General features: G+C 31.8%; 1 protein-coding gene across 13 annotated transcripts in view; it reads left to right on the forward strand.

The window, feature by feature from the left end:
* The window catches only part of LOC123261717 (potassium voltage-gated channel protein Shaker), a 1,350,734-nt gene that overhangs the window by 709,023 nt on the left and 618,306 nt on the right, over positions 1 to 23,405 (forward strand). The window contains exons 5-7 of one of the 13 annotated variants that reach the window (XR_006508744.1): positions 6,199 to 6,412; positions 6,799 to 6,996; positions 7,064 to 7,203. The exons of the other annotated variants lie outside the window; for them this stretch is intronic. The gene's annotated coding sequence lies outside the window, so the exon portion shown is untranslated. Of the gene's footprint in view, positions 1 to 6,198; positions 6,413 to 6,798; positions 6,997 to 7,063; positions 7,204 to 23,405 lie in introns of those variants that run through there. 13 annotated transcript variants of the gene reach the window in all.

Raw genomic sequence — 23,405 nt, forward strand, 5'->3', positions numbered from 1 at the left:
TTCAATCCTACTTTCTTCAATCTGTCAGCAAACTTTTCGTATTTCTGGCGGTGTTCCTCCAGCGATCTTCCATATATTACTCCATCGTCCATGTATACGAATAATAACTCCCCCTGTAAGCCTGATAACACGCACTCCATGGTACCCTGGAATGTTGGTGGAGCTCCTTTAAGTCCCATTGCCATTCTTTTATAATGATAGTGACCCATTGGAACCGAGAATGCTGTTTTATGTTTATCTTCTTCTGCCAATGGAATCTGATGAAATCCTGAGTCGAGATCGAAGACCGAAAAATACGTAGCGCCACCAAGTTGGTCAAGTATGTCTCGAATATCAGGTAGCGGGTATGAGTTCGGAATTGTTTTGTCATTTAATTTGCAAAAATCTATCACCAGCCTCCAATTTTTTGATCCGTCGGGTTTTGGTTTCTTGGGCACAATCCATACAGGCGAACTATATGGTGAATCGGAAGGTTCGATTATATCGGCATCCAGCATGCCTTGTATTTGTGATTTTAGTTCGTTTTTTAAATTATGAGGCATTCGGTATTGTTTAACATTTATTGGGATATCGTCAGTCGTCCGTATTCTGTGTGGTGGTACTTTTGCTGCTTGAAGTTTCTCCCCAGGTAGTATGTATATGTCAGGCTCGTACCAAATATTTTGACGTACCATTTCTAATTCTTCCTCCCCAAGGTGTTCTGTTGGTATAATCTCAAGTATTTTGTCTGCTCGTTCTTGCCTCGTCTCCTCATTCGCACCTTCCTCGTAAACGCTATGTATCGTTGCTTCGTTTAATTTCTCTTCAAATTTTCCAACCTCCAGGTACGGCACTGTAAATATGTGTTCCTCATCTGTTGTGTTGTAAGCATACATGCATGCTACCCCGTTGTTGACAGCCACGACTGCATCTCCCAGATAAACGCCAGGTGCTATGTCGCATCGCGGAATGTACCCCTCTTTTTCAGCATTGATCACCTTGACATGTACCAGATGCGCGCATCTCCTAAGTATTCTGATGATCTCTTCTTGGAATTTAAAGTTTTTATTGCCAAGAGTTAAATTTTTGTTTTTGAAGTCGATCTTCACTTCTTGCTCTCCCAAGAAGGGTAACCCCAGGATTCCGTCTTCTTTTAGGTTGAATTCATCCCCTACGACATCGAAGATGGTTGTTCGGCCTTCGATTTCTAATTTCACCTGTCCTAAACTTATAACTGCTTCTAATGTGATTCCTTGGAGTTTCGTTCTCTTTGATCGGTCGATTTTTGCCTCTGTTCCCAGCGTGCTGTCCCTAATAAGGTTTATTTCTGCCCCAGTGTCTATTAAAAATGTTGCTTTTCCACCCTTAACTTCCTTCGCATTGAATTTTATTTTTGTATGTATTTTCCCATATAGTTTAATATTTTTCTCTCTTAGCTTACGTTCGCTGTTTTCCGAGGTTTTTGAGTCGGCCGTTTCAGCGGGGGATATTGCTGCCCCGGCCTTCTCTAGTTTAAATGGCTTGTGTTATACATTTGTTCTTGTTGACCTTGGTTCTGTTGATACTGTCTTTGTTGTGGTTGTTGCTGCCACTAGTTCTGAGGTAGTCGTTGTCTTTGTTGCCAAGATTGTTGTTGATACTGCGGGCTCATTGATCCATCTCTTCGGTTGTCTACTGGTTGTTGCTGCCATTGATTTCTTCTGTTCTGATAATTGTTGCCTCTTCCTTGTCCCCTGTAGTTACCTTGATATCCTTGACCCCTGTAGTTACCTTGATATCCTTGACCGGCTTGATTATTATTGACATAGTAATTGTTACCATACGACCTCCTGTTATCGAAATTACTGGCATTATCGTGGTTGTTGTTCTTGCACAGTTGTCCGGTTCCTCGAAGGTTGTGTGCTCCTCGCCGTACTTGCTGCCGTCTCTCATTTTGATCTGGACAATTACGTATAAAATGTCCTGGCTCTCCGCATCCATAACATTTTGGGCCACCTTGGTCAATATTAGCTGCATCGTTCGTAACGGTGAATACTAGTGGTTCCTCTCCGACTGATTCCCTGTTGGATTTCTTCGTTGAGTTCTCGGCCTGCAATTCTTCCCCATATGTTGCCAACCTGATTCTAGCGTGGTCTCTTTCTCTGTGGCGAACTCTGTCCTCTCTTAATTTATTCATTGCCACTTTCAATGCATCTGTAAGGTTCCTAGGTTTCTGGGTGGAAACTGCAAATGATAGCTGCGGTGTGAGACCTACAATAAATGTTTCCAGGGCCGCTGCATTTAAATCATTATTTCGATATTGTTTTTGGTCCGCTGTAAGTGTACTCCTGTCGATTTTGTTAGCTGCCTGACTTCTCATACTTTCTAAACGTGCCCCGAATCTTGCTACGCTCTCATTCTCCTCCTGCAATAATTTTGTTAGTCGACTTAATATTGCGAAGAAGTCTTCGGTACGCCCAAAATTTTGTCGTAATTTTTCTATGACTGCGTCGATTGTCCGAGCTGTCTTCATGACTGTCCTCATGCTGCCTACTGCAACGCCTGAAAGTCTAGACGCTAATTCAAAAATGAAGGTTTCTTCATCCCCATCCTTTAGCCTAGGGGTACAGTATTCAATGGCGTTGATAAATGGTTTGACATCACCTTCTCCTGAAAATACTGGGATGTGTCTCGTGAGTGATATGATGCGCTTCAACCGGGCTTCTTCTGTCTCCACCATGGTCGTCACTGGTTCTCCTGATAATTCTTCTTCTGATTCGTCGTCTAGGACACCGTTCGTCGAACCGTTCTCTAATGTCCGTTCGTTTATTAGTGCGTCAAATGAAAGGTCGTCAAGAGCAATGTCGGAATTTTCAGAACTAGGGGTGGAGTTGTGTGATTCGTTATCGCGCCACCCGTCGAACCACGCCTGCCGATCCTCGTCACCGGCTTCTTTTATATGATCAATTTTTGCGACTTACCTCAGTGTCAAGATGCTCAATTGAATTGTAATCTGCATTTACTGTTTCCCTGTGCCCTCTAAAATGATTGGTCGGCCTTCCTATTTCCTCGGAGCCCTGCTGATGACGCGTTCTTTTGTTGCTGGCTGTTAATTTATCCTCTGCGTGGCTTGTGTTCCTCTCCCTTGTAGTAGCTGCTTCTATTTCTTTATTTCTTTCTTTTCTGGAGACACTTGTTTGACCTCTCTCTCTCTTTTTCACTTTATTTTCTTGTTTCACTGAATTTCTTATTTTTTCGGGGACACTTGTTTTAATTACTTTTCTTATTCCAGTTACCTTATTTCTTAATTGCACTTTACTTCAATTCTTCCTATTTCAATTAATTTCCTATTTCAATAACTTTCCTTATTATCTCACTTTCCTATGTAAATTATTCTTCTTTTTCTTGATTCCTTTTCTCTATTTCACTTATTTTCCTTATTTCAATTCACTTTTCCTATTTTCAATAATTCTTCTTTTTTTTCTGGATTACTTTTTCTATTTCACTTATTTTTCTTGTTTCAATTCACTTTTCCTATTTTCAATAATTCTTCTTTTTTCTGGATTACTTTTTCTATTTCACTTATTTTTCCTGTTTCAATTCACTTTTCCTATTTTCAATAATTCTTCTTTTTTTCTGGATTACTTTTTCTATTTCACTTATTTTTCTTGTTTCAATTCACTTTTCCTATTTTCAATAATTCTTCTTTTTTCTGGATTACTTTTTCTATTTCACTTATTTTTCCTGTTTCAATTCACTTTTCCTATTTTCAATTATTCTTCTTTTTTTTTCAATTCACTTTTCAATTTCAATTATCTTCTTTATTTCAATTCACTTTTTCATTTTCAATTATCTTCTTTATTTCAATTCACTTTTTCATTTTCAATTATCTTCTTTTTTCAATTCACTTTTTCATTTCAATTATCTTCTTTATTTCAATTCACTTTTTCATTTTCAATTATCTTCTTTTTTTCAATTCACTTTTTCATTTTCAATTATCTTCTTTTTTCAATTCGTTTTTGAATTTCTTCAATAACTCTTACTTTTATACCCGGGTATTTCCTAGAGTTCTCAGTTTTTCCGATTTCTGGGTACTCACCACTAAATTTTCCGCACAATTCACTTCACTCAATTCACTTAGCTGGGCGACAACCACGTTGGGCGCCAATTTTTCTGTTACGTGTGAGCCTACACCTGGTTATTTACCTGTCACGTAAACAGACCTCCGGACTAGCTCAGTGTCTCACTGAAAAATATTTAGATGTTGATAAGAGGGTGGGTCGCGCAGTGAATGAAGAATACTCATGAATTGCGGTACTAATTGTTTATTGGGCGTCCCCAAAGCATGGGAGTTGCCCGAAATGGCCCTGAGAGTCTCTTTTACAAACTAATTCTATTTATGAAAGCAAATCTAATCCAGTACAATAATCCATTTGATGCAATACTTTTGATTCTATAACTGAGAGAGAGATGGGACAGCAACGAGAATGAGAGTCTTAGGAGACAATTAATCACGATGCAAGACAACTTGGACTCGACATAGATTCGGACAGACTAAACGACTGACTGATTACAAGAGGCCGCTCCTCCTGAAGGTCCCAGGTTTATGTAACCTCGGTCGCGGATGCCGCCAAACACCTGTATCACTGCGCGGAACTTGTATTATTCCGCGGTTGAACTCAGATTATTCCACCCTGAGGAACTAGGTGGTTATTGTCAAGTTCCTTAGTCAGCAGAAAATGGTATCAAGGCACCGAAAGCGGTTCCCTGTGCTAGAGTACCTGTTCGCTCGGTTCCCATGAGAAAGCGTCTCCTCAGCAACACGTGCAAGCAGCGATTCTCGGTAACCAGAGTCAGGCTAGAAATACAACGAAAATTCGGTGTCTAATTCAGGTGGGCAAGTTGGCCCATCGATTTGTAGAAAATATATATAGAATATCATAATATTGACGGGAGGGTAGGCCCACCCGTCACATTGGATAACTTTTCTTTTATCAGTCAGTCCTTTTTTTCTTCCTACTTTTAGCGGTTTGCTCGAAAAATTAAAAGAAAATATATTTTTTCAAAAACTGTACTTCTCCTGACGACTCCTACTAGTTAACCAGTGCGAGTTACACAAAAAAACTCCGAGGCTATTTTGAAGAGCGTGAAATTCCCCACAAAGTCCATCAAACCGATTTGCAATATTGTAAAAGCCGGGTAAGCATTAGAAATTTGAAAGAAAAAAGATTTTTTTACATGCATTTTGAATAGTAAAACTTTAATATTAAATTATAAGTACTTAAAACTAATATTAAGGGCTCAGACTTGGTGAGAATTTTTTTTTATATATTTAGATTAATATTTTGCATGAGCAGCGAAAAAAAAAAATTTTTGCGAAAATGAACCATCCTTATAGTTACATATGTAGATAAAAATTCAATTAACCATTAGAGTATTTATGTTTTTCAATTAAAATTTTTTAATATAATAAAATCGTCATGCAAAAACAAATGAAACGAATCCAGCTGTCAATATACTAATAAACTAAAACTTAGGCTTATAAAATAAATACATTCCGGGAAATATTCATTCAGAACGAGGTGATCAATTAATATTAATTAATTATTCAAATTGACAATGTCAAAAAAAGTTCAAAAAAGTGGTCTGGGAAATAAGAATTCAAATGATAATTCTGCTGACGAGAAAATTAATTTGTTTACATCTGAATTTTTAAAATCGATTAAGCCATTTTCACCAACAATGTGAGTAAAAAATTTTTTATTTAATTGATCAAAACATAAAAATATTATTCATAGTAAGAATAATATATTAACGTCTATAATTGACTAAAAATTAACAAATTAAGAAAATAAAAATATAATGAAAATAAAATCAAAGAGTATTCAGTTAAAAATGAGAATAAAATTAATACTTTAAAAATAATAGATTCTTAAAAAAATAATGAAATATTATTGTTATTTATAGAGAAATTATTGGAATTATTATCAAAATTGTAGCACCCAGAAAAGTATTCATAACAAAAGTACAAAAAGAATGTACGGTTTTCAAATTTGTTATAAAAAATAATAAAAGTGATAAAGTTCAAGTAACATCGTGGGAAGATGACATCGAACGCATTAATGATATAAAAATCGGCTCTGTATAAATTTTTCTATAATTACACTCGAACAATTTCATTAAATTATTAATTTATTTATAAATCTTCTATTAATACATAATATTCATGTTTTACTATAGGTAATTCATATAGATGGATCCTATTCAAAAACGATCGACGAAAGAGGTATTAAATATAATGATGGGACTGTTCCAATTGAATTAATAATTCAATCGAATACTAAAATATCGATCCTAAGAGAGCATATATTGAATGAAGAAGTAGACGACGAAACGGTGGACTACCCCTTAGTTGATCTTGCGAATTGTTTTCAACATTTAAACAAAAAGATTCGTGCGTATCATTTTTATTATTCACAACAAATTTATAAAAAAAAATTATGCATGAACAAAAAAAATAATTTACTATTGATCAAATACTTTTTTTATTCAAATAATATTTTTATAAATGAAAATTATTTTAATTAAAATAAGAGATTCCTAAATTAAAAAAATTTTCTTGACAAACAAAACAATTTTTTCTACACTGAAATATAATCGGTCATAATTTGAATTTTTTTTGGTTCAAGTAAACATTTTGTTTTCATGTAGAAAATCAAATTAAATAAAATAAATATTAACTATTTTAATTATATAATTAGAATCCTGTAAAACTTTAAACTGAAAATTATCTTTTATTATTACTATAGTGATAAATTTATATTTTCAAAAAAATTTTAGGTCTCCAGCTTTATATAAAAACTAATTTTGACATAATTAGAAATCAAAAAACAAACATCAATTCTTGCTGCGGATCTCTAGTAGATAAGTTCAAGTGGAAAATTGAAGCAAAAATTATTAATTTTGAAATTCCGTTTACCAACCACCTCACAAAAGGTCAACATGTTGAAGTTATTGGTATCATTGATACCTCTTATCGTGAGTGATTCAATATTAATTAACAGTTGAAATAAAAATATCGTAGGTTTAATTTTGAATTTTTTAGATCATACCACTGTCAATATTCAATCATTAAAGGACATAAAAAAAATCGACGATAATGTAATGTCATTATTTGAGCTTATCGAAGCCAACAAAAATGTCATTATTGATCCTGATAATGAATTGAAAAACAAAAAATTAAAAAGTGATTAACTTTTTTTTTTAGGATGATTTAATTACTACTGAAGAAGATACGGTTTTAATATTCAAAATGTTTAATTTTTAATTACTTATTTTGTATAATTTTATTAAAAAATCTTTACTTAAATTGATAAACAAATCATTAGTCGAATTTTGTGAAATAATCTTTTCCCTTAATGTTGATATTTTCATACCAGACTCTGTGATTCTACACAGAAAGAAAAATTTCTTGACTGGAGAACAAAATTCTTGGCTTAAGAAAATTTTTGGGTGCCTGAAGGAAGACCGAAGTTGTGTTGGCCGAAGTAAAATTTTTTTTTTAATTCTATTCTTGGAGGAAGTAATTTTTTCTTAATTCAAATTATCATAAATACTTGATACAATTAATTTTTATATTTGATCAATATTTTTAGATACTTTAAGGAAGCAGCGCCACCTGCTTTAGCTAAGCTTGAATATTTGATACCCATTTTATATTATTTTAGCGTGCAATTATACATATTGAATAAAAAAAAATGATTCAGTGTTATTTGATCTTCCCATTTGACATGTTAATCAATAAAAATTTACTTCTATCGAGATATTTAATTTTTTAGAGCAAAAGAGAAATTTTCTCAAGACGAAAAAATTTACTTTTATCAAGAACTAAATTTTTTGGAGCAAGAAGCTGAATTTTCTCAAAACAAGAAGATTTTCTTTTTTTAAATAAATTTTCTTGGATCAAGATACGAAGCGAGAGAATTAATTTTGTAGGAATAAGTGAAATTTCTTGTGTTAGAAAAAAATTTTTTTTTCGCCCAAGAAAATAATTAGGAAGAAAAATATTTTCTTGGCTCAAGTGAACCTTTTTTTCTGTGTGGTAGTAGTAGTAGTAGTAGTAATAGCATTGGCTTGTTTGGAATATAGTCTGATTCTCTCTCTTAATTTTTGTCTCTCCTATCAAGAATTAATGGACTTATAGCAAGATCTTCCTAGAAAACAGATACATTAATTGTTGAATCTAAACCGAGCTAATTTCGAAATCATTGTGATAATATACTGATTGACAATTTTCACTGCACATTGTTTCTTAATTTTTCAAAACATACAAACTTAAATATATCAATAAATACAAATATGATTTAATAATTTAAAATTTAATATTCTGGTTTTTGGTTAATAATTTAACTCCGACCCCCCGGATATTTACAATCTTCAAAATTACTACTACTTTATAATGATAGTAATTATATTTAAAATAATTATTTAGAAAGGTAATATAGAGTCCATTACAATTGAAAAAATAAAAATTGGAGTAGTATAAATAATTTTATATATATAAACATTAACTAATCCTTTTATTTATCAATTATCAATCTATAAAAATGATTTGATTAAATTTATTCGTTTTCTAAACCAAATTTAAAAGAAACCAACTCCATAGCATAGTAATAAAAACAAAAGATTAACTAAATAAAAAATTATCAAACAACAAAAATTACAAACAGCAATAAAAATAATAAATTAATAAATTTAAAAAATAATTATTTGCTAGAAATATAAAATGTCGATTTCTGAGGGAATGAGCCTTATTTCGAAGTACTCATCAGACAAAGAAAGTGACAAAATTGAATTATTTTCATCGAATTTCGCAAAAAATATTAAACTATATTCAACTATGATGTAAGTAACACTTGAAAAATAAAAATATATTTAAAAAATAAAAATATATTTACAAAATAAAAATATATTTACAAAATAAAAATATATTAAAAAAAAAATAAAAATATATTTAAAAAATAAAAATATATTAAAAAAAAATAAATCTTATGTAGTGCGTATAAGATATTAACTTTTCAACACTAAATAACAACTAATATAATAGATATAATTATATTTTTAGCGAAATAGTAGGTGTGATTAATCAAATTTTTGCACCAATTGGAGCTTCTGTGGGACCTACACACAAAGATTCTACCGTTTTCAAATTTGTTATAAGTAACAACGAAAATGACAAAATCCAAGTGATTACATGGGATGAGGACATCAATCGCATTATTAATCTGATTGAAATTGGCTCAGTAATAACTTTATTGACTTAATAATTCAAAAAATTACTTTTTTATCATTTTTCATTTATTATAATTGATTCTTCAATGATATACTTTTCTTATACAATATTTATTTTATTAAAAATAGATCATTCACATTGATGGTGCATTTGCAAAAAAGATTGGACAATTCAGTAAATTAAACAAAGGAACTGTTCCATTAGAGTTAGTTATACAGTCTAATACGAAAATTAGTATTCTCGGAAGAGCCAATGTACATCATCAAGAAAACGAAGACAACAATGATTATCCTGTAGTACAGATTAACGAATGCTATCAATACTTAAGAGAGAAAATTCGTATGTATTTCATGCTAACCGGATGTTTTTTATGAAATGTATAGGAATGTTTAAGGAAGTACGAGCGCTAGGCGGGGTGGGGATCGGTATCGACTCTAGCGCGGTAAGGGGAGAGCAGTAACCATATGATTTTTCTCAATAGATTGATATACATTTAACATTGGCTAATGGCGGCATTTATTTTTCTTTTAATTAATACACTTTAATTAGTCGGGAAAGTGTCAATTTCTTTAAATTAAATTTATCACTAATATATTTACTTTCATCCATAAGTTTTTTAAAAATATTCACCGACAGTTTTACAAGAAAAATACAGAAATGTATCAATGTTTGGAGATTACTCCATGAGACCAATCTTAAATTGCTTAAATTTTAAGTTAATTATTTATTTAAGTAATCGGGCAATTTCCTTCAAATTTTCGGAATTTATTTAGACATATTTAAACTTCATATTAAAAAAAAAATCAAGCCTTTTATCAAAAGGTGCCTTTGTGCTCGTATTACCTTAAGTACATTTTAAAAGAAGTATATTTTTCCATTCCATTACATTTATTTGAATGATAGAATTTTTCTGAAAAAGTAACTAGATAAATTTAAACTTATCGTGAATTTATAGGACTTCAAGGTTACATTAAAACAAATTTTGACATCGTGAAGAATAGAATCGATAATACATCAACTTGCCAAGGTTCTCTAGCCAATAAATTGAAATTTAAATTGGAAGCAAAAATAATTCATTTTGAGTTGCCATTTATTAATAGATTTAACAAAGGTGATCATGTTGAGGTCATTGGAGTGGTTAAAAAAATTTTTAGTAAGAATTATTTTACAGCCCTTATTTAACCAGAAAATTCAAAATTACGAAAGACATATTTTTTTAAACTTTCTGATTTATCGAAAATTTTCAATTTTTTTATCGGGAAGTTTTCACACCAATTTTCGAAAATCGATTTTTCATCAATCTTCACGTTTTGAGGTCCTAGGAAGCTATCATGACTATTCACGCGGTTGTGTCCAGATGTCGCACGTGTGTGTGTAAACCTCTCATAACTTTTGAACGGCTTGATCAATTTAAACGCCGTTGATGGCGATAGAAGGAGCTTCATCAAACTTAGATTTCCTACGTAGTTTCGAACGATTCGGGACGGAATATTTTGAGAAATCTCAAAAACATAAATTTGAAAAAATTGTTTCATTAGAATAACTTTTAAACGGTTCTATTGATCAATTCTAAGAACTAATCAGCTTTTAAATTCAAAAAACTGCGTTGATCACCGCCAAAAAAACGTCAAAATCATTTAAATTGTTCGTGAGACATCGTTGAAGAAAAATTTTTTTAAAAATGAAATTTTTCGAAATTCTTCTGAAATTTTTGGAAAATTATTTTAATTTCGAACGCTTAGCGGGAAGTTAGAGGAATGGTCTATAGGGTCAACGCATTCCCGAATTTCTTTATTAATTAGTATATTAAATTATTAGATTCTCTGTACCTCATGATTGAAACGATCGAAGATATTCAAAAATTGACGGTAGTGTGATGTCGTTGACTGAGCTGATAAACTCCAACATAGAAAAGGAAGTTACCAACACGCATGAAAGATACGGAAAAAAAAAAATTAAAAATCTACTATTATTAATATTTACTTGATATTTAAGTTCAAATTATTTCAATTATTTCAATAATAATAAAAAAAAATTCAAACTGAACTTTTCCCTGTTTCTTTTCGATTATTATTATTTTTTTTATTATCATGAATAATAATTGTCCAAGGAATTTGTATACTAAATTTCATTAGAATCTGGTTAGAATTCTCGATAAAATAACATTAATAAGTCGGTTATACTACACATTGCCTGAAAATGGTTCAGTTGTACTCTTAACTTTGATAAAATAACTAAAAATGGTCAAAATGTTAATGTTATATACGTCAAATTAAAGGTAATTTCATGAGTTATCATATAAATTTTTCAAAAATTAGCTATCTCTAAAACGTGATTTTCATTTATTTGAAAATTTTAAATGGCCGCCATTTCTAAACTAATTGATCGATTATGCTCATCTTCGAACTCGTTCAAGCTAATTATCCAAAGAATATGTGTACCGAGTTTCATCTAAATCCGTTGAGAATTGTAGACGCTATCGTGTCCACAAGCCACGTTATTATACATATATGTATATATATATATATATATATATATATATATATATATATATATATATATATATATATATATATATAAATATATAAACTTTTGAACCAGTGCTAATTTTGAGCTTTACTCGACTACATAAGAGATAAAATGACAAAATTCCGTGTGAATTCCGACACAAGGACCAATGCAATAGATAGATTTCTACGAAATCTACCTAAAAAACCACGTCGATCGCCGCCAACCGCGTAAAAATCGGTTCATTCATTCAAAAGTTATTGCGGCTTAAAAATTTGAAAAATTGTGTTTTATCAAACTTCTATCAGACCCTTGAGCTCGAAGAGCTCAAAAGCATGAAAAGTTATTTCTTTAAGCTCAGAGAGCTCAAAATAACATATAAATAGTATCTTTGAGCTCGGAAAGCTCAAAAACATCATTAGTACAATTTTGTTAAGCAACTAGGTATGAAATGAGCGGGAAGTTGCACGGATGGCCTTCATGGTCTACCGTTTTTCTAATTTTTTTTATATCAAATAGAAACATTTGAGAGGGTAAGGGTTAAAAAAAAATTAGGAAAACGGTTGACCCTGAAGGCCATCCCTGCAACTTCCCGCTCTATAATATATCGAGGTAAGTTTATTTTTGATAAACTAATAAGCTTATTAGTAGATAAACAAATAGACAAATGGTCTCTAGACGTTAGATCCCGTGAAAAAATATTCTGATCAGGCTTGATATGAGCTGATGAGGCCATATAAAAATTTTTGATATGTTCATATCTGGCCTGATATGATCTGATATAACCATATTAAATTTTTTATATGTCCTGATATAGCCTGATCCGAAAATTGGCCATATCAGACCTGATCAAGCCTTATTAATTTGATATGTCTATATCAGACTTGATATAGCTTGATATGCTCATATCTCATTTTACATTTCTTTTTAATAGGTCCTAATGCCCTGATATAACCTTATAAAGTTATATATACTTTGATAAACTTGAAAAAAAAATCCCTGATCAGGGTTGATATAACTTGATATGGATTCATAGTCTGATATACTCATACCCTTACCATCACATAAGTAGACTTATGTACTCATATAAAGGCATACCCGAGTAAAAAAAACTATATATCATTATATATGATTTATATCTAATTATATAGAAGCATATGTAATTCATTTATAATTATATAGATGTATATATAATTCATATAAAATTATAGATGAAGTATATAGAATTCTTTATAACTTTTTTTACTCCAGTGGGTATTTTGTGATTACTATAAAACATTCTCTTTTTCTATCCAAGCGTCTGTTACTCCAATGATTAACAATCTTTTAACATATAGTATTTTTCGAATGAAATAATAGGAACTTGAAAAAAAATTTAATTTCTCAAAAATTATTAGTTTTGTCAAGTTCAAAAATTGTTAGCCAGGCCTCCGGCAATATATAGTTCCATATACTAAACAAATAATTCCATCAAGATTTAAGTTTTCAATTCCGATTTTACGTCGATTATTTTTTTAATTTCTAAGAAATTATAAATTCTAAAGCAACGAAGTACCTTAACAATATATCGTAGAATCATTTTTGCGATTTCATGTATACATAGATAATTTTATGAATCTACATATAGATACCATTATTATATACAGGGTGCCCCAGAAGTCGCGCACCCCATTGTAGGGATCGAAAGAGAAAAATATTCTGAGACGAAAAGTCCTTAGCCATTTTTGAATCAGACGCATGGATAATTAATAATTAATTAATGAAAGTGACCAATCAGGAGCGCGCGACAGAATAATGAAAAGTGAGTAAAAAGGCAGAAAGAGACGCGAGAGTAAGACGAGAGATCTGCTGCCTGCGTCTCGCGCAGTAGACCGAGAGTAGGGACGGAACAAACGTGGACGGCAGACGTACGTGATGCTAGGTGAACGTGTGAGATCGTGCGCTAGTGTGGGCTAGCGTCAGTGTAACGGTAACAATGCACGTATGAATGTGAGTGAGGATATTTTTATTTTTTTTATTACAGGCACAAGATTTGACCAAATTCGACAGGAAAAAAAGGAGATTTTACTGAACTCAATCGGCACGACTGAATTTTGATTTTTAATTGAAATAATTGAATAAATTTTTAATGAAGAATCAGTAGCGGGGCTCAGAAAAAGGCAGAGGGCAAAAGTTACTGGATTTTTTTATTCATTAGGAAAATTAAAGTAATTGTTGATTAAACAATCATTAACAAGGCACTGGGCGGCTGTGTCTGAATTTTTTTTTTATTTGAAATAATTAAAGTAATCGTTAATTGAGAAATAGGTAGCGAGGGTCAGTTAGAGGCCTTGGGCAGCCATGACAAAATTTTGATTTTTAATTAGAATAATTAAAGTAACTTTTAAATAAAAAATAAGTAGCGAGGGTCAGTAAGAGGCACTGGGTAGCTATGAATGAATTTTTATTTTTATTTCGAATAATAACAATAATTTTTAATTTAATATTAAGTAGCGAGGGTCAGTGTGAGGCCCTGAGCGGCTATGGATGAATTTTTATTAGTATTTCGAATGATTAAAATAATTTTTAATTAAAAAATAAGTAGCAAGAGTATGTAAGACACACTGGGCGGCTTGGGATAAATTTTTATTTCGATCTAGAATAATTGAAGTAATTTCTAAATGAAAAATAAGTAGCAAGGGTGAATAAGAGGTACTGGGTGGCTATAAATATATTTTTATTTTTATTCGGAAAAATAAGAATAATTTTCAATTGAAAAATAAGTAGCGAGGGTCAGTTAAAAGCATTGGGAGGTGTTACGTGTGAGCCTACACCTGGTTATTTACCTGTCACGTAAACAGACCTCCGGACTAGCTCAGCGTCTCACTGAAAAATATTTAGATGTTGATAAGAGGGTGGGTCGCTCAGTGAATGAAGAATACTCGTGAATTACGGTACTAATTGTTTATTGGGCGTCCCCAAAGCATGGGAGTTGCCCGGAATGGCCCTGAGAGTCTCTTTTACAAACTAATTCTATTTATGAAAGCAAATCTAATCCAGTACAATGATCCATTTGATGCAATATTTTTGATTCTATAACTAAGAGAGAGAGATGGGACAGCAACGAGAATGAGAGTCTTAGGAGACAATTAATCACGATGCAAGACAGCTCGGACTCGACATAGATTCGGACAGACTAAACGACTGACTGATTACAAGTGGCCGCTCCTCCTGGAGGTCCCAGGTTTATGTAACCTCGGTCGCAGATGCCGCCAAACACCTGTATCACTGCGCGGAACTTGTATTATTCCGCGGTTGAACTCAGATTATTCCACCCTTAGGAACTAGGTGGTTATTGTCAAGTTCCCTAGTCAGCAGAAAATGGTATCAAGGCGCCGAAAGCGGTTCCCTGTGCTAGAGTACCTGTTCGCTCGTTTCCCATGAGAAAGCGTCTCCTCAGCAACACGTGCAAGCAGCGATTCTCGGTAACCAGAGTCAGGCTAGAAATACAACGGAAATTCGGTGTCTAATTCAGGTGGGCAAGTTGGCCCATCGATTTATAGCAAATGGGGCCCACCCGTCACATGAGGCTATGAATGAATTTTTATTATTATTTCGAATATTTAAAGTAATTTTTGATTAAAAATCGAGTAACTAGGTCGAGTAAGAGGCATTTGGCGGTTATGAATGAATTTTTATTTTTATTGGGAATAGTTGGAATAATTTTTAATTGAAAAATAAGTAGCGAGATTGTTAGAGGCACTAGGCGGCTATGAATGTATTGTTATTATTATTTCGCATCATTCAAATAATTTTTAATTGAAAAACAAGTAGCGAGGGTAAGTACTAGCCCCTGAGTGGCTATGAATGAATTTTTATTTTTATTTGGAATAATTAAAGTAATTTTTAAATGAAAAACAAGTAGTGAGGGTCAGTAAGAGGCAATGAGCAGCTATGAATTAATTTTAGTTTTTATTCGGAATAGTAAAAGTAATTTTTAATTAAAGAATAATTAGCAAGGGTCAATTAGAGGCACAGAGCGACTATAGATGAATTTTGATTTTTATTTCGAATAATCAGCGTAATTTTCAATTGAAAAATAAGTACCGAGGGTCAGTTAGAGGCCCCGAGCGGCTATGGATAAATTTTTATTTTCATTTCACATAATTAAAGTAATTTTTAATTGAAACATAAGTAGCGAGGGTCAGTTAGAGGCCCAGAGCAGCTATGCATGAATTTTTATTATTATTTCGAATGATTAGAGCAATTTTTATTCAGAAAATAAGTAGCGAGGGTGTGTAAGAGACACTGAGCGAGTAGGAATGAATTTTTATTTCTAGTTGGAATAATAAAAGTAATTTTTAAATGAAAAACAAGTAGTGGGGGTCAGTGAGAGGCCCTGGGCGGCTATGAATGAATTTTTATTATTATTTCGAATGATTACAGTAATTTTTATTCAGAAAATAAGTAGGGAGGTTGTGTAAGAGACACTGGGTGGCTGGGAAGGAATTTTTATTTCAATTAACAATACTTAAAAAAATTCTTGATTGAAGAACCAGTAGGAACGATAATTAAGAGGCACTGGGCAGCTATGAATAAATTTTTATTTTTATTTAGAATGATTAAAGTAATTTTCATGTGAAAAATTAGTGGTAAGTGTCAAGTTGAGGCTCTGGGTGGCTATAAATGAATTTTAATTTTTATTCGAAATAATTAATGTAATTTTTTATAAAAAAATTTGTGGCGAGTTGCAAGGAGAGGCACTGGGCGGCTATGCCAAGATTTGGATTTTTCATTGGAATAATTAAAGAAATTTTTTATTGAAAAATAAGTAGCGAGGGTCAGTTAGAGGCACTGGGTGGCTATGAATCGATTTTAATTGTTATTTTAAATAATGAAAATAATTTTTAATCAAACAATAAGTAGCGAGGGTTTGTAACAGACAATAGGAGGCTAGGAATAAATTTTTATTTTTATTTAGAGTAATTAATGTAATTTTTAAATGAAAAATAAGTAGCGATGGTGAGTAAGAAGTACTGGGCGGCTATGAATGAATTTTTATTTTTATTTCGAATAATTACAGTAATTTTAAATATGAAAATACGTAGCGACCCGAGTTGAAATTTGAGTTCTGTTTTGACGGCACTTTTTTCCAACTTAACTTTCAGATAATTTTACCATCAAACCAGACGTTACATCATTGAGTGCTTTATGAGCGTACGTCTGGTTTAACGGTAATTTGTGGAGTTTTTTCCCATCCTGACGTATTTACCATTAAACCAGACGTTAAATAATTATAATGCTGACCATAATAATAATGATAATATTTAAAAATGGCTAGTGATTTGGGATCGAATCCCACTCGGATCCTTTTTTTTCATTTTTAATGAAATAATAATAATACTTGATATTTTCTATAAATAAATAAATAAATAACTCAACGAATAGAGAACCTGAACATTATTATTAAGATAATTATAATTATTATTTAATTATTAATATATAAGGCGACGATTAAATGTGACTCCAATACAAAAAATTGTACTGACGTGGAGCTTTTATTTTTCTTATGTTGTTGTGAGTCATGAAGGCAGCATTCGTGATAGTTATTGTGAGTACTCGTCGACCATATCTTAATTAACTAACTTATGAATCCCTTAGATATAAATAATAATCGAAAAACCGCAACGCCAGGGTTCCGAACCTAGTCCTAACGCTCGCGTCTTATACACTATCCGCAATACTACGCAACCGACTCCCATCCAAAGACTTGAGTGAGTTCATATAAACTATACAGTCTAGTCAAGAAGTGAGTTTTCTACGGAAAATCGTTACAATGCTCTTAAAAATATGGCGATTGGTGCGTTGGATTCAGAATTTAATTCTGAGAAAGTGGTATTTTTTAATTTATCTGCCATTAAAAATTTTATTTGTTATAAACAAAAAACGAAAAGAAAAAAGGGAGTCTTTGTTTTGTAGCTATTACTTCAAAAATATTGAAGTTATCTAAAATTTGAAAAAGATCCTAACAGAGTAGAAAATTTTAGTAAAATAAGTCTTAACTCCCGGAGTTGTAGCTCCATTATTTATAATTTTAATTTAACGTTGAAATTTGGGCTTCGCGCGGCCGTGTCAGGGCCTAGGCGTCGCCACCAAGCAAAGTATGCAACACAAAATAATTTTTTCATAACATTCAATATTAATTTAAAAATCTGATTAAATTATAGTGTCATCTAGATACTTGAAGGAATATAGCCCCGCAAAAAAAAATTTTTAGCTTGATTTTTGTTTAAGTTATTTAATTGTTATTTAAGAAATTTTTCATAGACTTGAGTTTTCACAAAATCTCTCATAAAAATTAAAAAAATGTGTCTATAACTCTTTTTTTTTTTTTAGGAGTTCTTGTTATATAAATAATGAACAAGATTCCGTTGTAAAAGCTTATAAAAGTTTTTTCATTTGTTTATAATGATTTTTTAAAGTTATCAAAAATTGAAATATCCGGCTGTTATAAAAAAAAATTTTTTTCCGAAATCTTTAATTCCGGTTGTTTTTGTATTAACATATTGCATTTAGTAGCTTGGCTAATGAATTTTTAATATTAATTGTTTAAAAATTTGTTATAAACAAATAGAAAAGTTGAATATTTTTGAAAAAATTTTTTTTTGTCATTTCATTGTCTTAGTAGAATAATGATTAAAAAAAAAAAATTTCTCAAAAAAATTTTATAGTTGTTTTTTTCATTTATCAACCATTTAAATTATTTATTAAGAAATCATTTTTTTTTAAATCATCAATTACAATTCTAAAAATAATTATGAAAGAATTGTTTTTACTTGAATTTTTTATTGTTTATTTTATAAACAATTTCTTATAAACAAATTTCTATTTTCATTTTATTTTTTTCCGTAGCTTTAAAAAATTACAAGTTCAGCCATGTGCATCAGAGTTAAAAAAAAAAATGTTTCTTTATTTTTTACTGAAATTAAAAATACTTTACCCCATCAAAGTTGAAGCGATCAACTATTTCATTAACTTATGTATTGTTATAACTTCTAAGCTATTGATGATACGGTCTTTGACATTCAAGACGATCTTTTAAACAATTTATTAATTTATATTATAAATTTTTTATATGCTCGATATCTATTATGGTTCAATTTTTATACATATTTGTTTATAAAAAAATGCATTACTTGAATCATTAAATGATTATATCTTTTAAAATATTGAAATTACGACTTTTATGATTCACGACAATTTTATAGCGTAATTATCGGACTACTTAAAAATAATTTTTTCATATATTTAATTTGATTTGTTTATCAGTTTATTTTATTTATTTCAATTACTACACGGTCAATGATACATTTTCTTATAAACAAATGTTTTTAAAATAAAAATGAAAATAAAATTAAAAAAAAATAAATAATAATAATAATAATAATAGTTCTTCGGATATTTTTTACGGTCAAAACAGAACCAAGTACGTCTGTTTTAGCGGTATTTTTCACCTGCACCGTCTTCTACCATCAAAACAGACGTATTCTCAGGCGGCAAATCAGCCTTCAAAGGGCTTGGACACTTCTACCGCTAAAACAGAACTCGAATTTCGACTCGGGACACTTTTACCGCTAAAACAGAACTAGAATTTCGACTCGGGGAGGGTCAGTTAGAGGTCCTGAGCGGCTATGGATGAATTCTTATTATCATTTCGAATGATTAAAGTAATTTGTAATTGAAAAATAGGTAGCAAGGGTGTGTTAGAGACAGTGGGCGGCTACAAATGAATTTTTATTTTTATTTGTAATAATTAGAGTAATTTTAAAATGGAAAACAAGTAGTGAGGGTCAGTGTTAGAGGCAATGAGCAGTTATGAATTAGTTTTTATTTGTATTCCGAGTAATAAGAGTAATTTTTAATTGAATAATAAGTAGCGACGGTCAGTTAGAAGCATCGGGTGGCTATGAATGAATTTTTATTTTCATTTCGAACAGTTAAAGTAATTTTTGATTGAAAATCGAGTAGCTAGGTCAAGTAAGAGGCACTTGGCGGTTATGAATGAATTTCTGTGTTAATTGGGAATAGTTAGAATAATTTTTAGTCGAAAAATAAGTAGCGAGAGTCGGTTAGAGGCACTGGGCGGCTATGAATGAATTTTTTTTTTATTTCGAATAATAAGAGTACTTTTTAATTGAAAAATAAGTAGCGAGGGTCAGTTAGAAGCATCGGGTGGCTATGAATGAATTTTTATTTTTATTTCGAACAGTTAAAGTAATTTTTGATTGAAAATCGAGTAGCTAGGTCAAGTAAGAGGCACTTGGCGGTTATGAATGAATTTCTATGTTAATTGGGAATAGTTAGAATAATTTTTAGTCGAAAAATAAGTAGCGAGAGTCGGTTAGAGGCACTGGGCGGCTATGAATGAATTTTTATTTTTATTTAGAATTATTCAAGTAATTTTCAATTGAAAAATAAGTAGCGGGGGTCAGTAAAAGGCACTTGACGGCTATGAATGGATTTTTATTTTTATTTTGAATAATTAAAGTAAATTTTAATTGAAAAATAAGTAGCAAGGGTCAGAAAGAGGCCCAAAGCGGCTGTAAATGAATTTTACTTGTTATTTAAAATAATTAGAGTAATTTTTCTTCAGAAAATAAGTAGCGATGGTGTGTAAGAGACACTGAGCGCATACGAATGAATTTTTATTTTTATTTAGAATTATTAAAGTAATTTGTAAAGGAAAAACAAGTAGTAAGGGTCATTGAGAGGCAATGAGCAGCTATGAATTAATTTTTATTTTTATTCGGACTAGTAAAAGTAATTTTTAATTAAAAAAAAATTAGCGAGGGTCAGTTAGAGGCCCAGAGCGGCTATGAATGAATTTTGATTTTTATTTCGAATGATTAGAGTAATTTTTAATTGAAAAATAAGTAGCGAGGGTCAGTTAGAGGCCCCGAGCGGCTATGGATAAATTTTAATTTTTATTCGGAATAATTAATGTAATTTTTCATAAAAAAATTTGTGGCGAGTAGCTAGGAAAGGCACTGGGCGGCTATGCCAAGATTCGGATTTTTGATTTGAATAATTAAAGAAATTTTTAAATGAAAAAAAAGTAGCGAGGGTCAGTTAGAGGCACTGGGCTGCTATGAATCGATTTTGATTGTTATTTTAAATAATGAAAGTAATTTTTAATCAAACAATATCTAGCGAGGGTGTGTAAGAGACAATGGGCGGCTAGGAATAAATTTTCATTTTAATTTTGAATAATTAAAGTAATTTTTAAATGAAAAATAAGTATCGAGAGTGAGTAAGAAGCACTGGGCGGCTATGAATGAATTTTTATTTTTATTCAAAATAATAAGAGTCATTTTCAATTGAATAATAAGTAGCAGGCGTCAGTTAAAAGCATTGGCCAGCTATGAATGAATTTTTCTTTTCATTTAGAATGATTCAAGTAATTTTTAATTGAAAAACAAGTACCAAGGGTCAGCGAGAGGCACTGGGCGGCAATGATTGAATTTTTATTTCTTTTTAGAACAATTAAAGTAATTTTTAATTATTTTATTAACTAATTATTAGCGAGTGTCAAGTAGAGGCACTGGGTGGCTATGAATGAATTTTTATTTTTATTTCAAATAATTACAGTAGTTTTTCATTGAAAAACCAGTAGGAAAGGTGAATAAGAGGCACCGGGCAACTATGAATGAATTTTTATTTTTATTTAGAATAATTTAAGTAATATTCAATTAATAAGTTACTAGCAAGTGTCAAGTAGAAGTTCTGGGCGGTTATAAATGGATTTTTATTTTTATTTTGAACAATTAACGTAATTTTCAATCGCAAAATAAGTAGCGAGAGTTAATAAGAGGCACTGGGCGGCTAGGAATGAAGTTTTGTTTTCATTTAGAATAATTAAAGTAATTTTTATTTTAAAAATTAGTGAAGAGAGTCAGTGAGAGGCACTGGGCGGCTATGTCTGAAATTTTTCATTTATCTAGAATCATTTAAGTTATTTTTAAGATTAAAAATTATTACTAAGCTGAGACAAAAACACTGTGATTGTTTAATACAATAAAAAATTAATTTATTTAGAAATATTGAGAAATATCAAATTGAAGTTTAATCTAGTAGATGCTCAAAATGTCGTCCGTCTACTTGAAGACAGAGCCGGCATCGTTTCAGCAGATTTTCTCGGACAGTTTCTAGCATTTTCGCAGTGACTGTTGTCTGAGCAGCATGAATTCGGGCACGGTCTCCATTTGGTCCTGGGGCTCATCAAAGAAGACCATTTCCTTGAAATTTCCTCTCAAAAAGTAGTCTAGTGGCATCAAGTCAGGTGATCTTGGGGGCCACCTTCGTGATCCGTTTCTTCCCAACCAACACTGAGGGTAAACTCCGTTGAGGAAGTCTCGCACCGTACCAGCATAGTGACTCGGTGCTCCGTCATGCTGAAACCACGTCGGCTGCTCATTCACTTCACCTAGTAGTTGCGGAAGTTCATCGCGCAGGAATGTCATGTATTGGGTGCTCTGCAATAAGGAGAATTCGTGGTTTGTTGTAGGAAACTAGGAAATTGGTGCATGGAAGTGGTAAATTAAGTTAAGGAATATTTGAGGACGACGAGGACGACGTAACTAATTATGAAAAATCGAATGATTCAATTAAAACACAAAAATCACTCGCGTTAATAAGGCTCGATTTTTATGAATGATAAAAGCTCTCAATTAATTTTTAAAATTACTCAATTCAAATCCTCAACACATACGAATTTCTACTTGTGTATTTAAATATTTACTTACGTTCATTGTTTCGGGTAATTCGTAAAGAATGACGTGGTCACCGATGATTCCACCCCAGACATTAATATTCCATTTATTCTGGAAATTACGGTTCACCATGTGCGGATTTTCGTCTGCATACCAATGACTATTGTGTTGATTGAAACACCCCTCCCGAGTGAAGAGTGATTCATCAGTCCACAATATTCCCCGCAAAAAATCTGGATCAGCGTCGTTGGAGTCAATAATAAACTGACAGAAGTCCATTCGCAAGCGGTAATCTCCATCTTGTAACTTCTGCACTTTCCTTCTGTGATAAGGATGGATCTTTTCAGTGCGAGTAATATGGTTCACTGTTGAACGTGAAATATGAACTCGACGTTCAACCCGTCTTGTACTCGTACAGGGATCCGCACGGATAGCAGCGAGAACGCGTTCTTCGTTGCGAACGTTCCGAACCTCTCGAGGTTGACCGACTCACTCGACGTTGTTCGGCATCAAATTGCCGGATTCGCGACAACGATGAAGAGCGCGGAGGATAACATTTTTATCCGGAAAGCTTTCACGATTCGGAAACCTCTCACGATAAGCGCATGCAGCTCCTTGAGCATTGCGATTATACTCGCCATAGAGAATAATCATCTCAGTAAATTCAGCAGCGATATAAACCATAATGACTAAGTTCGTTGAGAGAAAATTCAGATACGACTGACAACGGAAAATAGTTAGCCAAAAGAAGGAAAGAAAACAAATGGAATCGCGAGACACATGGAAAAAAAGAACATTAAAAACAAACAATAGAGTCAGAATAATAGCAACAATTAGAATAAAAAATAATTAATAAACGAGGAGAACGAGAGATAAAAATACAGAAGTTTTTTAAGTAA

Source organism: Cotesia glomerata, linkage group LG3, assembly GCF_020080835.1.
Source record: "Cotesia glomerata isolate CgM1 linkage group LG3, MPM_Cglom_v2.3, whole genome shotgun sequence".
Taxonomy (NCBI): Eukaryota; Metazoa; Arthropoda; class Insecta; order Hymenoptera; family Braconidae; genus Cotesia; species Cotesia glomerata.